Here is a 7,123-nt window from a genome sequence, read left to right on the forward strand (position 1 = left end):
CTGAGGCAGGCAGATCACGAGGTCAGGAGAGCGAGACCATGGTGAAACCCCGTCTCTCCTAAAAATACAAAAAATTAGCTGGGTGCGGTGGTGGGTGCCTGTAGTCCCAGCTACTTGGGAGGCTGAGGGAGGAGAATAGCGTGAACCAGGGAGGCTGAGCTTGCAGTGAGCAGAGATCTCGCCACTGCACTCCAGCCTGGGCAACAGAGCAAGACTCTGTCTCAAAAAATAAATAAATAAATAAATAAATAAAAGAAAGAAAGAAAAGGGAGACTCTAGAGGAAGAAAGATGAGACATTAATATGGCAACATTGAGTGACAAGTCATGATATGGTGAAGGCCAGGCCAAGTAGGGTAAAAGCTATGGGAAGGAAGAACAGAGATAGCAGATATTTTCAGAGAGGGAAATATGAAGGACAAACACGAGTGTTTTAGATTCTCAGTTTGGAGTTTATAGTGATAAAGTTCAACAAGCTAAAGAATACGGAAAGGAGATTGGTTTTAAAGTGGAAATTGAGGCCCTGTGTATGTTGTATTTGAGCATCTATGGAGCATCCAGTGAATAGTGACTTATGAGGAAATGCAGAATTGTATAATTATCTCTTCCTCTCCAACACTTAACATTTTAGCTTAAAGATTTTCCAATTTTGCTTCATATTCTTCACAATTTTGGTTTATGGCTGAAGACAAATTATACATAGTAATATCAACAAAATTTACATTTTTAAATTGTTGGACATTTGGACAGCTTCCAAGAGTTTTTATCATAGTAAGAAACCAACAAATATCTTAATATGTATAACATTTTCTTCTTTTAATTACTTTCTTTTTAATTTAATTTTCTTCTTTTAATATATATTCCCAGAGGTAAAATAAGTTTATTTACCCAAATCATAAGAATATTGAAAGTCATTGTTCAAAATGTTTTTAAAAAACTTTTATACATACGTGTGTGTATATATGTATATATGTGTGTGTGAATACATAGTGCATACATAGTGTATGTATATGTATACATATGCAATACATAGTGAATGTGCATATATGTATACACACACACATGAATATACACAGTTGGCTCTATATATCCTGGGTCCTGCACCTATAGATTCAATCAATCACAAATTGAAAATATTAGGAAAAAATGGCATCTGCACTCAAAATGTACAGTTTTTTTGTCATTATTCCCTTAACAATATAGTGTAACAACTATTAACATAGAATTTATATTGTATTAGATATTATAAGTAATCTAGAGATGATTTAGAGTATATAGGAAGATATGAGTAGGTTATATGAAAATACTATAACACTTTATGGATTTTGGTATCTATAAGAGGTCCTGGAACCAATCTCCTGCTACCCCCACCTCTCTCTCTCTTCCTCTCTCTCTCTCATTCTCTCTCTCTTTCTTTCTCTCTCTATAAATATACTCTTTTTCTCTCTCTACATACACACATACATATACACATACACACACATATATATACACATACACATATGTATATGCATTTGAAATGCTTAAAATATAAATATATATAGGTAAATATACCTATAGGTATATATAACTTTTAAAAATACTAAATATTAAATACTGATGCTTTATTCTGGAGCATAAAGCAGGTCTCCAAATAACTATGCACATACAGATATATGTTCCAGGACCACATAGATTCCAAGAAAAAAAATGTAATGAAGCATTTCAAGATTCCTTTTTACTAACCAATTTATAACTCCTCTTGCAAAATGATGAATAAAGAGAAAACAAGTGCAAAACAGCAGTTTACCTACTTCAGCTACTGAGTGCCGTATGTTCTCCTTTCCCTCTGCATGGACTTCCTCAGAGGCAAATTAACAAAAATCACAGGTGCCTTCTGGAAAAAGTGATTAGACTATTCAGAACTCCCTGTGTTCTCTCAAAGGCAGTTTAAAGTTAACTGATCATTCCACTTTGTTGTCAGATTTACAATTGATTCCATTTTCCAGTGTGCAACATATTCAACAGACTGCTGGAAAACAGATACCCCTTTCACTCAGCATTTAATTCTGAAGAAAAGCCATAAGAAGAAAACACATCAGCTGCAGCAAGAACATTGCAATTCCAGTGGTTGGTTTCAAAAATGGTTTCTAATGTGATATAAACTGAAAATAAGGGATTGGAATAAAATGATATTTGTCTCTTACCACACTATTACTGTACATACTTCTACCAATTTCTTTTCATTCTTCTAAGTTGGAATTAAAATGACCTCACTAGAGACTTTTTTCTGATCTCCTTAAATGGCTTCCAGATTCTCTTCTTATTATTCAAGCCATTTCAATCATTGGTGGCATAAGACACTATGTAATTATATATTTATTTTTGCTTACTTGTTATTTTTCTGTAATTCCCACCATCCATAATCTCCTTGAGAGCAGAAACTGTGTCAATTTCTTATGCAAAATATTTCCAGTTCTGAACCAAGTATCTGACACATAGTAGGTATTTTTAAAATATCTGGTTAATGAATAAACTAAGTGAATAAAACCATAAGTAAAACTCACAAGAACCAACCCCAGATTAGAAAACATCATCCATTTGACAGTAGTAGTTTTTGGCTACCTAAGTGAAGAATATCTGTTTATCTGAAAATATTTCAATATAGACATTCATATAGTAGTTGTTTTCAAGAATGGCATCTACTCTTAAACTGAAAAGAACCTTAGAATCAAAGGTAATAATTCTATCTTAAATAACAATTACAAGTTAAGACATGGCAACTTGAACCTACACCTTATGGGAATAGGTGTCTACTGTAAAACCCGATTGAGTGATGGATATGAAGGTACATGCCATGAATATAGATGCTGAAAGTCAACATACAATATACCATCTATAATCTTTTCTGTGTTCAATTAGTATAACATTTATTAATTGCCTAATAAATGTAATGCTCTGTTCTAGTCATTTGTAATACAATTGCATGACAAAATTTCTATTAAATATGTTAGTATGATAAGTATAAATAGTGATAAATACTTTGAGGAAGATGGCCTAATGAAGATAAACAGGGATTGAGAAAGGAGAGGTTTTTTTAAGATACGGAGTAACCAAGAAAGACCTTATTGAAGAGGTACCATTTGAACTAGGTCCTGAAAGATAATGAGGCAGCCCTGTAAAGTTCTGGTGGAAGAGTGTCCCAGGCACAGAAAAGGTACAAAGGTCAACTGTGGAAATAGGTTATCATACTAATAATTAGTCTTGTTGAGAGATGATAAAAAATTAAAAACGTAATTAACTAATCACCACTAACTTACTAATAAATGTCACATTTATCTTTTGCCACTACTGCCCTATACTATTTTACTTCAGTAGTTCTAATGCCTTTTGCTATAGCAATGTTTGCATTAAAAACAAAGGACTGCTAGATAATCCCAACTGAAATTTCAAGTGGAGTCAAATAAAAGGTCCATAGCTAAACATTTTATATCTTTACAGCTGAAAGAAACCTGAAAAGGTCATGCAATCTCTATGACTCAAATATCTGAACAGCATCAAATAAAATTTATCACATTTTATGATTTTCTAATGTAGTTTGAATGAAATCACATTTGACCAAGGTTAGAGATTTTTGTGCTAGAGCCGCAGTCATTGTTTTGTATCAAAATCAAACCATGGGATGTAAAATTAGGACTTCTGTCCTTACTGTAGCTTTTTACATTTTATTATTCTTAAAAAAGATCTTAAACACCAAGGGTTAATGTTACATAACTATTGGGGGGATTTTATTCACCAAATAAGACACATAATTCAGCAAATAGTGCTAATTTAATTATTCAAATTTGTATCTCTCTCATGCCTTAAATGATACTTGCACCCTACAAAGAAAAGAACATAGAACACATACCAACACTTCTCCTAAAACAAAATAATTTCTTTTTGCCTGTATTATGCTTACAATAAAGAATTTTGCTGAATTATTAGGCTATTTTTTCTTACTTTTAAAATGTGCAGTAGCCTTGGGCTCCAGGTCTTATCAGCCATTAGTCAAGAACCTGATTAGAATTTTGCATCAAAAATAGACAAGAGAACATGATACAACTCTTTATCTTCCAGAGATAAAACATAGAAAGATTATTCAGATGAAGTTGTAAAGTAACAATTTTTTCTGAGAGTACTTTTGAAAAGAAGGAGGGAAGAGGTCCTTAGGTAGGTTAGCACTAGCTCTGTGCCAATGTCTGTGCCAGGCTCTGAGCATAGAGGAGGGATCCAGTACTTGCCAGTCATTCCCTTCACTACCATTATTTGATTTTAAAATTAATTTTACTATGTTAAGAGGAGGTCAGCTCTTATGGCACCTGTAGAATGATGTATGTCATAGCTAAAAGGTATACTTTTTGTTCACCACAGTAGTAGCAGTATAGGGTGACAGAAGAACTTTGAGGAGAAACTTGGTATATTAGCTCTCACTGCCCTAACAAAATACCGCAGCATGGGTGGCTTAAACAACAGAGTTTTTTTTCTCACAGTTCTGGAGGCTGGCAGTTCAAGATGAAGGTGCTGGGAGGGTTGGTTTATTGTGAGCTCTTTCTTCCTGGTTTGCAGATGGCTGTCTTCTCTCTGTGTCCTCACATGGCTTTTCTTCTGTGCATTTTACTTCTGATGTTCGTATAAGGACTTTAGTCCTTTGGGATTAGGACCCCACTCTTGATTTTGTTTAACCTTAATTACCTCCTCAAAAGCCCTATCTTCAAATACAGTGATATTGGAGGTTAGTGTTTCAACATACGAATTTTTGGGGTGTGGGACAAAATTAATTTCACAACGTTTAGAGACCTTGGTGTTGTCTCTTGTTTACAATACTATCTTGCTTGGAAGATCTTTCCCTCTTTATGCCCTTGTTTTTTCTTTCTTTACTTTTTTTTTTTTCCATGTGTAAAATGAAGTTGAAGTACATGATCTCTACATATCTGACAAAAGAAACCTGGGTTTTTCTCCAAGAAAACAAATTTAATGACCACTATTTCAAGTAATAAATAAGACAAAAATGACTCCTTGCAGAACTTGAGTACTAGAATGGTTTATAATTATTAACTAATATTTAGCGTTTATTTTATTCTATTAAATTGTCTCCTAAATTGTCTTAATCCACAGAGGAATACAAACTAAAAGGTTGTATTAAAAGACACTCTATGAGCCTGTAATCGACTTCTCTCAATCTCAAAAACCAACATCTTAAATAATGCATCATAAAGTAAAGCTAGCAATGCATTCAAAGATCCAGCCTATTTAAACATTTCAGACGCAATATTTGTTGACATGATGGTTCATCGTAAAACATTAATATGGTAAATGCCTAGGGAATTTATAAATGCATACACATCAAAATGTTAATTAATTAAAATGAATTAAATTTAGTAAAACTATTATTATCCATGTCTGCAATTTAGGCAAAGAAAGAATTCGGTCCTGTTCACATTGCTGCTTGATGAGTAGAACACTGGATTAATATCAAGAATCGCAGACAGATTGTTGTTGTTTACATATACTACTTAGTCAGATTTCTGGGCACAATAGATATGAACTTCAGCTAGAATGTTAAGGTGGCAGGTCATTAAGCATGATTAGAAGTCAGGCTTCATCTGCAATCCAGGGTTCACATGAAAGCACAGTACATATTTTCTAGCATGAAGTAAGGTAGGAATGGAGGCAGAAATAAGATTAAGATTCAGAGACGGGAAAGGAGATACACAGAAAATGAATCAAAGAGCTGCTAAACCCATTTCCATCACTCCTGACTACAAATGCAGCAGCTGTCTTCTTGGGATGTTTGAAATGTGCTCCTTCAGCCTCTGTCAAAGAACATTAGGTACCATAATTTTGCTAATATATGCTCATGGCTTTGCTGCCTGAACTTAAGTAGCACATTCCAGTCTATAATTTCAACTAAGAGCAAAATGAACATGAGCCCCATAGACTCGATCCTTACCCTTTAGAAGCTGGTAATTGGAAAAAGTGGCCATAATGAAGAGCCCAAAAGAGGAAAATGTAATTAACCAGGAGCTGTGTATAGTGTCTAATTTGATTTTTTTGGCTTGTTAGCTCAGCTGGTTGGAGGGTGGTGTTAATAACGTCAAGATTGCAAGTTCAATTGCCATATGGGCCAGTTAGTTTCACTCAATTCTATGGCTACGGACCAAGTGAATTCTATTGGTCGCAAGAGGAAATAGACAAGAGAGGGTGGATTAGAGAAAATCTATTAATACCACTGTCAAACGAACTCAAAACACTACTGTCAAGGGCAGGGCTGCAGTGAAGACTGCATTTTAATTATTTAAAATTGAGAAAATGTAAAATTCTGAAAGGTGAAAATTCAGACAAAAATTTAGACTTTCTAAACACTATAATTAGTGTCCTTTATCAAATCAGGAGAAGTTTACCTGATAAATGTATTTCAGTTGCTTCTTAACTGAGTTCTCAGACATCTAAATTCTAATGTGACTGGAAATATGGATTTCAGGTGAAGTGGATTAGGTATGTAAGATGAGAGAGATTCACAACAGAGAGAGAAATAGTCTTTAGGGCTGACTGGGGAGGAAAGCAGAAATAAGGAAAATAAGGTTGGTAATAGAAACACAACGTTAAAGAACAGGAAATTGCTTTGTCATTTACTCAATCTAAAATAGGTCCAGTGTCTGGACAGACGCACCCAATCTTATGATTGGGCTCTAATCCCCTCTTAGAACTGTGATCTATTTTAAGTTAAGTAAAGGAGAAGTCCTAAACAAACCCTGGCGTAAACCAATTACAAAAGATTGCAAAGTACGTCTACATAACTACCTTAGCCCAGGGGAAAATGTGCAGGCAATTCCTCTTTATCCTAAGATCTTAAAATCACAGACACACATCTACAACTGAGTGCTATCATACTTAACACATATGTAACATGCAATAGTCGCTTTGCTATATGAAACCAACATGTCTGGAACTGTTTTATAATACTCCCAGAGAAATACGAGAGAAAAAGTTTGACCTAAATTAATTTGCTAGCAAATCCTTATCATAACGACACAGCTGATAAAAGAATCTGGAATATGAGTATTGAATAAATCAGCTCTGGGGAGAGGAGCGGGTTCTCTAAGA

Source organism: Pongo abelii, chromosome 2, assembly GCF_028885655.2.
Source record: "Pongo abelii isolate AG06213 chromosome 2, NHGRI_mPonAbe1-v2.0_pri, whole genome shotgun sequence".
NCBI classification, from domain to species: Eukaryota; Metazoa; Chordata; class Mammalia; order Primates; family Hominidae; genus Pongo; species Pongo abelii.